At 43.7% G+C, this 9770-nt stretch overlaps 14 non-coding genes across 14 annotated transcripts; all 14 read left to right on the top strand.

Moving 5' to 3' along the window:
• The first annotated feature begins 83 nt into the window (after nucleotides 1-83).
• On the top strand, nucleotides 84-156 carry Trnav-aac. The gene has a single exon. It is a non-coding gene; the product is annotated as a tRNA-Val (tRNA).
• Nucleotides 157-239: 83 nt separating this feature from the next.
• Nucleotides 240-312, top strand: Trnav-aac. Its single transcript has one exon. It is a non-coding gene; the product is annotated as a tRNA-Val (tRNA).
• An 85-nt stretch (nucleotides 313-397) lies between these two features.
• On the top strand, nucleotides 398-470 carry Trnav-aac. Its single transcript has one exon. It is a non-coding gene; the product is annotated as a tRNA-Val (tRNA).
• Nucleotides 471-557: 87 nt separating this feature from the next.
• On the top strand, nucleotides 558-630 carry Trnav-aac. The gene has a single exon. It is a non-coding gene; the product is annotated as a tRNA-Val (tRNA).
• A 3000-nt stretch (nucleotides 631-3630) lies between these two features.
• Nucleotides 3631-3703, top strand: Trnav-aac. The gene has a single exon. It is a non-coding gene; the product is annotated as a tRNA-Val (tRNA).
• Nucleotides 3704-3790: 87 nt separating this feature from the next.
• Nucleotides 3791-3863, top strand: Trnav-aac. Its single transcript has one exon. It is a non-coding gene; the product is annotated as a tRNA-Val (tRNA).
• Nucleotides 3864-3950: 87 nt separating this feature from the next.
• Trnav-aac lies at nucleotides 3951-4023 on the top strand. Its single transcript has one exon. It is a non-coding gene; the product is annotated as a tRNA-Val (tRNA).
• An 88-nt stretch (nucleotides 4024-4111) lies between these two features.
• Nucleotides 4112-4184, top strand: Trnav-aac. The gene has a single exon. It is a non-coding gene; the product is annotated as a tRNA-Val (tRNA).
• An 83-nt stretch (nucleotides 4185-4267) lies between these two features.
• Nucleotides 4268-4340, top strand: Trnav-aac. Its single transcript has one exon. It is a non-coding gene; the product is annotated as a tRNA-Val (tRNA).
• A 91-nt stretch (nucleotides 4341-4431) lies between these two features.
• Nucleotides 4432-4504, top strand: Trnav-aac. The gene has a single exon. It is a non-coding gene; the product is annotated as a tRNA-Val (tRNA).
• A 60-nt stretch (nucleotides 4505-4564) lies between these two features.
• Trnav-aac lies at nucleotides 4565-4636 on the top strand. The gene has a single exon. It is a non-coding gene; the product is annotated as a tRNA-Val (tRNA).
• A 486-nt stretch (nucleotides 4637-5122) lies between these two features.
• Trnaf-aaa lies at nucleotides 5123-5195 on the top strand. Its single transcript has one exon. It is a non-coding gene; the product is annotated as a tRNA-Phe (tRNA).
• Nucleotides 5196-5265: 70 nt separating this feature from the next.
• Nucleotides 5266-5339, top strand: Trnav-aac. Its single transcript has one exon. It is a non-coding gene; the product is annotated as a tRNA-Val (tRNA).
• A 197-nt stretch (nucleotides 5340-5536) lies between these two features.
• Trnav-aac lies at nucleotides 5537-5608 on the top strand. The gene has a single exon. It is a non-coding gene; the product is annotated as a tRNA-Val (tRNA).
• The last annotated feature ends 4162 nt before the right edge of the window (nucleotides 5609-9770 follow it).

Here is a 9770-nt window from a genome sequence, read left to right as displayed (position 1 = left end):
CCTGTGTCGTCTCTCTCTCTCTCTCTCTCTCTCTCTCTCTCTCTCTCTTTCTCTCAATAGGGGATACGAGCCTGTGTCACCAAGTGCTCATGGTGTAGTGGTTATCACATCTGTCTAACACACAGAAGGTCCCAGGTTCGATCCCTGGTGAGCACAAGAGTTTTATCTCACTTTCTTTAACTCACTTTCTCTCTCTCTCTCTCTTTCTCTCAATAGGGGATACGAACCTGTGTCACCAAGTGCTCATGGTGTAGTGGTTATCACATCTGTCTAACACACAGAAGGTCCCAGGTTCGATCCCTGGTGAGCACAAGAGTTTTATCTCACTTTCTTTAACTCACTTTCTCTCCCTCTCTCTCTCTTTCTCTCAATAGGGGATACGAACCTGTGTCACCAAGTGCTCATGGTGTAGTGGTTATCACATCTGTCTAACACACAGAAGGTCCCAGGTTCGATCCCTGGTGAGCACAAGAGTTTTATCTCACTTTCTTTAACTCACTTTCTCTCCCTCTCTCTCTCTCTTTCTCTCAATAGGGGATACGAACCTGTGTCACCAAGTGCTCATGGTGTAGTGGTTATCACATCTGTCTAACACACAGAAGGTCCCAGGTTCGATCCCTGGTGAGCACAAGAGTTTTATCTCACTCACTTTCTTTAACTCACTTTCTCTCTCTCTCTCTCTCTCACTCACTCTTGTGTCTTTCTCTATATAAACAACAACACAACAACCAATTACTAAACACCTCGTTCATAAGCCCCGCCCACTGACGACGTCATAGAACAACAAACCCCCTCGGGATTTGAAACATATGAACCGAACCCCAGATCCATTTCTTTAATTATTTTTAAGTAAATTTGTAAGTAATTAAGTTTTATTAAGTAGTAAGTTATTATTATTTAATGTTATTTTACACTTTTGTTGTTAAGTAATAGTGTATGTTAGTTAGGAAGCTGGGAAAGTGGTGGTTCGGTATGGTGGAGTCGAGGGTTCGTTGAGAGGTCTCGAGGGTTCGTTATGAACTAGGGATAGAGGCGATACATGGCGAGTGAGACAAGACGGTATTTGCCAACTGTGTGTGACAGAGACGTGACCGATCGCCCGGGCGGATAGCGAGCCCATCAGTGGCGAAGAGGATAAGAGTGTAAAAAGTGTGTCGTGTTATCTCTGATGCTGGTTACTGCTAGCTGACGTCTAATGTGTACTGCTGACTGATGGCTGCTAATGGTTACTGCTAGCTGACGTCTAATGTGTACTGCTGACTGATGGCTGCTAACACTACTGGAGCCTATTGGCTGACGACTGATATGTACTGACGGCTGCTGACACTAAAAGATACTCCCTGCTGACATTATACTCTACACTGACAGGTAAAGTGCCACCCAGTTTATAAATATTACCATCTTTACACGGCGTTAATATCAGTGTTACATCCTTATTAGGCTAAGTCGCGTCTTTAAAGATGATATTTAATATGTTATTTATCTCCAAACACAGCCAAAACTAAACTAATTTCGCTACAGAACTAAAGACATTAGTTAGTGTTTGTTTAACCTGTTCCCGACTGCCGCGTCACCATACAAAACGGGTTTATTTTAACGGTAACTCTTATAAATTTACGTCCTCGAGCTCCCTGACTTGTGGCAAACTATAGGGGCATCTAAATAATAAATAATAATAATTATTAACGGTTTATTGAAAGAGCTTGGCAGCCAGAAGGCTGAAAATATACAGTTACATATTTGGGGAATGGGTTATGAATTACAAATAATATACAAGTAACATAAGTGACACAAATAAGACATATAATAACTAGATGGGGAAAAGCTCAAACTACAGTTCATTTCAACATAGTGACAGTGTAAGGAGCAGTGTTTACTGGGAGTGAATACTGCTGGTTTATTACAAGTTATTGATAATTTTGACAATGGATTTGGGACTGGGCTGTTCTTATAGCGATCAGTTCGTGCACGTATGGCCTGGATGCGGTTGTGGTGTCGAACAGCAATTCTCGGACCAAGGGATCTCAGGTGGTAGTAAGGGCCGGTGTGCTTGGATGGTGTAGAAGCTTCTTACCAAATTTGCAGATGAGGTCGTGGTGATGGTCAGTGAGAGTCGAAAGGGTCAGTGTGTTGAAGCGCTTCTTGATATGTGTGGAGTAGGAAGGGAGAATAATCTTGCATGCCTCTTTTGCACTTTTTCTAGGTGTTTACGTTGTGTGGCATTTAGGGAGGAAGACCAGGTGGGGGAGGCATAGGTGAGCTTGGGAAGTATGAATGTTGTGTAAACACTGAGGAGCTCGGGGGCAGGAACTCCAAGGGACTTGAGTCGGCGGAGGAGGTGGAGACGGAAACTGGAGGATTTGACAACTTCACTGACGTGTGGTTTCCAATTTAGTTTATTGTCTATGGTGACGCCGAGGAGCTTCGTGGAATCTACAGCCTGGAGTGTGTTCGGACCTAGAGTAATGGAAGGAGGTGGGACAATGTCGGAGGAGAGGTTGATGTGCATAACCATGGTCTTGGTATGGTTGATGGTGACATGGTTGTTGGTGGCCCAGTTTTGGAGACTGGTCAATAAATCCTGAAGGGCGGTATAGTTGGGAGCAGAATTGTTGACGCTGATCCCAATGGTGGAGTCGTCTATAAGCCGTATACGTTATAGCCTCTCTCTCTCTCTCACTTGTTTGTATTCATATTAAAAACGTCAAAAGAGAGAGAGAAGATGGAGGAGGGGGTAGAGGGAGGAAAGAGAGAGCGAGCCCGGCCCAGTCCCGCGCCGCGTCTCCTGAACCAAGTCGTCAACAGCAACTCATAATACAGGTTGTTGTGCTGAACACTAGCTATATGACGTCATAAGTGGGACAGTGCTTATATGTTTTGTGATTGGTTATTGAGTACCGCCAGCTAGATGACGTCACAGGCTGGAGACTAAATGTGATTGGTTGTTGCTCTAATCTCCAATTAAATGACGTCACAAGATAGAAAATGTCTTGAGATGATTGGTTAAGGATCTCTAACAAAATGACGTATATTTGACGTCACAGGTTATAGATTAACTGTGATTGGTTGTCGCTCCTGCAGCTCAATGACGTCACAGGTTTGAGATTATTTGATTGGTTTTCATTTTATGTAACGTCACACTTTAAAAGTAACTGTGATTGGTTGTTGTGTTGCAGTGACGTCATTCAAAATGGCGGAACCCCTTATAAGTAGTTGTAGAAGCATTTGCCGCGCCAGTTTCTCCCAAGAGGAGGTTTGGTTAATAACATATGTAAGCTAATGGAATCTGAAAAATATTAATGTTTCGTGTTTTATATGACAACACTACAGTTTTCTTTCCGTCAGATACATATTTTTTACGAATATAATGACAATAATAATTCATGTTTGTAATTTATATGTATATTGATAATGAATACGAATTTGTTAATAATAATAATAATGTACTTACGACTTTTACAAGAAAATAGTGAGTTATTTACGTCAATTGGGAAATAATTTAGTCTAATTAAGGTCAAGTTTATGGTTAAGTTAGGTTATTCTGACCTTCATATATAGAGCAAATTACTGTTATCACTTGGTCTCTGTCTATGGGATCTCTCAATAGGGGATACGAGCCTAAACCACCAAGTGCTCATGGTGTAGTGGTTATCACATCTGTCTAACACACAGAAGGTCCCAGGTTCGATCCCTGGTGAGCACAAGAGTTTTATCTCACTTTCTTTAACTCACTTTCTCTCTCTCTCTCTCTCTCTTTCTCTCAATCGGGGATACGAACCTGTGTCACCAAGTGCTCATGGTGTAGTGGTTATCACATCTGTCTAACACACAGAAGGTCCCAGGTTCGATCCCTGGTGAGCACAAGAGTTTTATCTCACTTTCTTTAACTCACTTTCTCTCTCTCTCTCTCTCTCTTTCTCTCAATAGGGGATACGAACCTGTGTCACCAAGTGCTCATGGTGTAGTGGTTATCACATCTGTCTAACACACAGAAGGTCCCAGGTTCGATCCCTGGTGAGCACAAGAGTTTTATCTTACTTTCTTTAACTCACTTTCTCTCCCCTCTCTCTCTCTCTTTCTCTCAATAGAGGATACGAACCTGTGTCACCAAGTGCTCATGGTGTAGTGGTTATCACATCTGTCTAACACACAGAAGGTCCCAGGTTCGATCCCTGGTGAGCACAAGAGTTTTATCTCACTTTCTCTAACTCACTTTCTCTCTCTCTCTTTCTTTCTCTCAATAGGGGATACGAACCTGTGTCACCAAGTGCTCATGGTGTAGTGGTTATCACATCTGTCTAACACACAGAAGGTCCCAGGTTCGATCCCTGGTGAGCACAAGAGTTTTATCTCACTTTCTTTAACTCACTTTCTCTCTCTCTCTTTCTCTCTCTCTTTCTCTCAATAGGGGATACGAACCTGTGTCACCAAGTGCTCATGGTGTAGTGGTTATCACATCTGTCTAACACACAGAAGGTCCCAGGTTCGATCCCTGGTGAGCACAAGAGTTTTATCTCACTTTTTAACTCATTTCTTCAATAGGGATATGAACCTGTGTCACCAAGTGCTCATGGTGTAGTGGTTATCACATCTGTCTAACACACAGAAGGTCCCAGGTTCGATCCCTGTGAGCACAAGAGTTTTATCTCACTTTTAACCCACTCTCTCTCTTTTCTTCTGTAGATACGAACCTGTGTCACCAAGTGCTCATGGTGTAGTGGTTATCACATCTGTCTAACACACAGAAGGTCCCAGGTTCGATCCCTGGCACAAGAGTTTTATCTCACTTTCTTTAACCCACTTTCTCTCTCTCTTTCTTCAATAGGGGATACGAACCTGTGTCACCATGCTCATGGTAGTGGTTATCACATCTGTCTAACACACAGAAGGTCCCAGGTTCGATCCCTGGTGAGCACAAGAGTTTTATCTTACTTTTAACTCACTTTTCTCTCTTTCTCAATAGGGATACGAACCTGTGTCACCAAGTGCTCATGGTAGTGGTTATCACATCTGTCTAACACATGTCCCAGGTTCGATCCCGGTGAGCACAAGAGTTTTATCTCACTTTCTTTAACTCACTCTCTCTCTTTCTCTCAATAGGGATACGAACCTGTGTCACCAAGTGCTCATGGTGTAGTGGTTATCACATCTGTCTAAACAACAGAAGGTCCCAGGTTCGATCCCCTGGGAGCACAAGAGTTTAACTCTTTCTTTTAACTCACTTTTCTCTCTCTCTCTTCAATAGATACGAACCTGTGTCACCAAGTGCCTCATGGTGTAGTGGTTATCACATCTGTCTAACACACAGAAGGTCCCAGGTTCGATCCCTGGTGAGCACAAGAGTTTTATCTTACTTTTTAACTCACTTTCTTTCTATCAGGGATACGAACCTGTGTCACCAAGTGCTCATGGTGTAGTGGTTATCACATTCCAACTAACACAGAAGGTCCCAGGTTCGATCCCCTGGTGAGCACAAGAGTTTTATCTACTTTTAACCTCTCTTTTCCTCAATAGGGATACGAACCTGTGTCACCAAGTGCTCATGGTGTAGTGGTTATCACATCTGTCTAACACACAGAAGGTCCCAGGTTCGATCCCGGTGAGCACAAGAGTTTTAATCTCACTTTTAACTCTCTCTCAAATGGTTTAAATCTGAGGTATTAACAAAAAAAATAACTCAACAATGTCGCCAGAGAATAAAATATTTGTATTGAATATTTTTTTTTGGTTTCCGGTTAATAATTTGAGAAAGGGGGGGAGGGAGGGAGGAAGGGGGAAGGGGGGGAGGAGGAAGGGGAAGAGGAGGAAGGAAGGGGGGAGGGAGGAAGGGAAAGGGGGAAGGGGAGGGGGGAAGGAAGTCCAGAATACACTGTTGGCATTCCTCTAACCTCTCCTCCTGCACCCTCCCCGCACCCTCCTCACCCTCCTCCTGCACCTCCTGCACCCCGCACCCCCAGTGCAGGAATGTCCAGCTGACAGGTAACATCCTCCCAAAACCCCCTGTGGGCGTGGGGTGGGGAGGTGGAGGAGACAGGGAGGGATGTGGTCGGATAGTGTCTGGATTGGTTGGGTGGTAGGTGTGTGTGTGTGTGTTTGTGTGAATGAGCACGTGTGTCTGTCTGTGTACGTATCTGAGCATGTGTATCGGCTCGTGTGTGTGTGTCTGTCTGTGTACGTATCTGGAGTGTGGTGTGTATTTCCGTGTGTGTGTGTGTGTATGATCTGGTACGTATCTGAGTATGTGTGTATCTATCGGTATGTCTATCTGTACGTATCTGAGTATGTGTGTATCTATTTCCGTCTGTCTGTGCAATACCGAGAGCAAAGATTTGTTAAGTTCAGAGAGAGAGAGAGAGAGAGAGAGAGAGAGAGAGAGAGAGATGTTAACAGCGTCCCTACTGGAAAACACACACACACACACACGTACACACACACACACGTACACACACAGACAAACACGTGGCAGGTCTAGACAGCATACAGATTAGGTTAGGTTACAAGGACGGAGGCCGAGACTGACCCCACTACACCGAGGCCAGAGAGAGAGGGGGGGGAGACGGTGAAGGAGTTGATGTTTGTGTATCCTGAGACATGTTTGCTCTGTTCTCTCTCTCTCTGTCTGTCTGTCTGTCTCTCTGTCTCACTTATTCTGTCTGTCTCTGTCTCTCTCTCTTCTCTGCTCTCTCTCTCTCTCTCTCTCTCTCTGTCTCTCTCTCTGTCAGGTCAGCCAGGTCAGGCAGTCAGGTCAGGTTAATAAACCAGAGGGGTCAATCTTCAAACTATCTTCACACATAAACAAGGAAGTTAACTATCGTCCTTAACTACTCTATCAACTACCTTGTTTGAATTACCCTCAAACGATGGAATTAATGTATTCATCTTTGAAATATTAATTATTTTTATATAATATTTAAAAAAATATTATAAGTACTTTTTATTTAATCAACTATAAAAAATAACTACAAAAACATAACTGTTATATAAATTGATAATTGATAAGATATTTGTTTGGTTATTATGATTAAAATAAGATTTAAGTTTGTTAATAAGTCACCGAGTCCTAGTACAACAAAGAAACAAATGGCAGACATTGTTCACTAGCCTTTAATACACAAGTAGGCAATATGGCCAACACTGCTTAATCGAGTCTTCAGTACACAAGGAGACAATACGACACAAACCCTTCAATATAAGGAAACAACATGCCGACATTGTTCACTAGCCTTTCACACACAAGTAGGCAATATGGCCAACACTGTTTACCGAGTCTTCAGTACACAAGGAGACAATATGGCCGACACAAACCCTTCAATACATAAAGGACACAACATGGCAGACATTGTTCACTAGCCTTTTCAATACACAAGACGGCAATTGGCCAACACTGTTTACCGAGTCTTCCAGTACACAAGGAGACAATATGGCCGACACAAACCCTTCAATACATAAGGAAACAACATGGCAGACACTGTACACTAACCTTTCTCTAACACACAAGTAGGCAATATGGCCAACACTGTTTACCGAGTCCTCAGTACACAAGGAGACAACATGGCCGACACAACCCTTCAATAAGGAACAACATGGCTGACAGTACACTAGCATTTCAATACACAAGTAGGCAATATGGCCAACACTGTTTACCGAGTCTTCAACACAAGGAGACAACATGGCCGACACATACCCTTCAATACATAAGGAAACAACATGGCCGACATTGTACACTAGCCTTTCAATACACAAGAAGCAATATGCCAACACTGTTTACCGAGTCTTCAGTACACAAGGAGACAATATGGCCGACACAACCCCTTCAATACATAAGGAAACAACATGGCCGACATTGTCCACTAGCCTTTCAATACACAAGTAGGCAATATGCCAACACTGTTTACCGAGTCCTCAGTACACAAGGAGACAATATGGCCGACACAAACCCTTCAATACATAAGAACAACATATCCGACATTGTACACTAACCTTCAATACACAAGTAGGCAATACCAACACTGTTTACCGAGCTTCAGTACACAAGGAGACAATATGGCACAACAAACCCTTCAATACATAAGGAAACAACATGGCCGACACTGTACACTAACCTTCAATACACAAGTAGGCAATATGGCCAACACTGCTTACCGAGTCTTCAGTACACAAGGAGACAACATGGCCGACACAAACCCTTCAATACATAAGAAACAACATGGCCGACATTGTACACTAGCCTTTCAATACACAAGTAGGCAATATGGCCAACACCGCTTACCGAGTCTTCAGTAACAAGGAGACAACATGGCCGACACAAACCCTTCAATACATAAGGAACAACATGGCCGACATTGTACACTAACCTTTCAATAACACAAGTAGGGCATATGGCCAACACTGTTTACCGAGTCTTCAGTACACAAGGAGACAATACGACAAACCCTTCAATACATAAGGAAACAACATGGCCGACATTGTACACTAACCTTCAATAATACAAGTAGGCAATATGGCCAACTCTGTTTAACGAGTCTTCAGTACAAGGAGACAATATGGCAGACACTGAACTCTACATATCCAATTCATAAAGTGTCACGTCAGGTACACAGCTGGACTAACAGACCCTACAGACGTCGTTAATACAGTAATTATGTATATATAGCGATGGTCTATACATATGGGATAGCTTGAATATACATACTGTTCAACTTTTTGTCCATTTTTGTCCATTTTTGTTCATTTTTGTCCATTTTTTCAGTGTTTGTCCATTTTTATCAGCCTTGTTCATCTTGTTCATTATTCTTGTTCATTTTGGTTCATCACTGTTCATCATTGTTCTATCTTCTTGTTCATCATTGTTCATTCTTCTTGTTCATCAGTGTTCATTCTTCTGTTCATCATTGTTCATTCTTTGTTCATCATTGTTCATCGTGTTCCTGCAGTTCAACCCGGAAAGAAAGAGGGTATGAACTACGATGAAATGAACAACATAAGTGTATAAAATGTTCAGGACCTGACCTGACCCAATTCCGACCTGACCTGACCCAACCCGACCTGACCTGACCTGACCTGACATTGTTATTGTGTACAGAATTTACGCCTCACTAACGCTACAGAACACACACACATACACACACACATACATACATACACACACACATACACACTTACATACACACACACACACATACTGGTCGAGAGTCAGATGTGTGCTTAGTGTGCAAGGCCAGGTATGCAAGGCCAGGTGTGCAAGGTCAGGTATGCAAGGCCAGGTGTGCAAGGCCAGGTATGCAAGGCCAGGTGTGCAAGGCCAGGTGTGCAAAGCCAGGTATGCAAGGCCAGGTGTAAGGTCCAGGTATGCAAGGCCAGGTGTCAAGGTCAGGTATGCAAGGCCAGGTGTGCAAGGCCAGGTATGCAAAGGCCAGGTGTGCAAGGTCAGGTATGTGCAAGGCCAGGTGTGCAAGGCCAGGTGTGCAAGGCCAGGTGTGCAAGGCCAGGTGTGCAAAGCCAGGTATGCAAGGCAGTATGCAAGGCCAGGTGTGCAAGGCCAGGTATGCAAGGTCAGGTATAGCCAGGCCAGGTGTGGAGCCAGGTATGCAAGGCCAGGTGTGCAAGGCCAGGTGTCTGAGCCAGGTGTGCAAGGCCAGGTGTGCAAGGCCAGGTGTGCAAGGCCAGGTATGCAAGGCCAGGTGTGCAAGGCCAGGTATGCAAGGCCAGGTGTGCAAAGCCAGGTATGCAAGGCCAGGTGTGCAAGGTCAGGTATGCAAGGCCAGGTATGC

Source organism: Homarus americanus, unplaced genomic scaffold, assembly GCF_018991925.1.
Source record: "Homarus americanus isolate GMGI-L3 unplaced genomic scaffold, GMGI_Hamer_2.0 scaffold22974, whole genome shotgun sequence".
Lineage (NCBI taxonomy): Eukaryota > Metazoa > Arthropoda > Malacostraca > Decapoda > Nephropidae > Homarus > Homarus americanus.
Note: the sequence above shows the minus strand (reverse complement) of the source record. Positions and strands in the feature narration are given on the sequence as shown.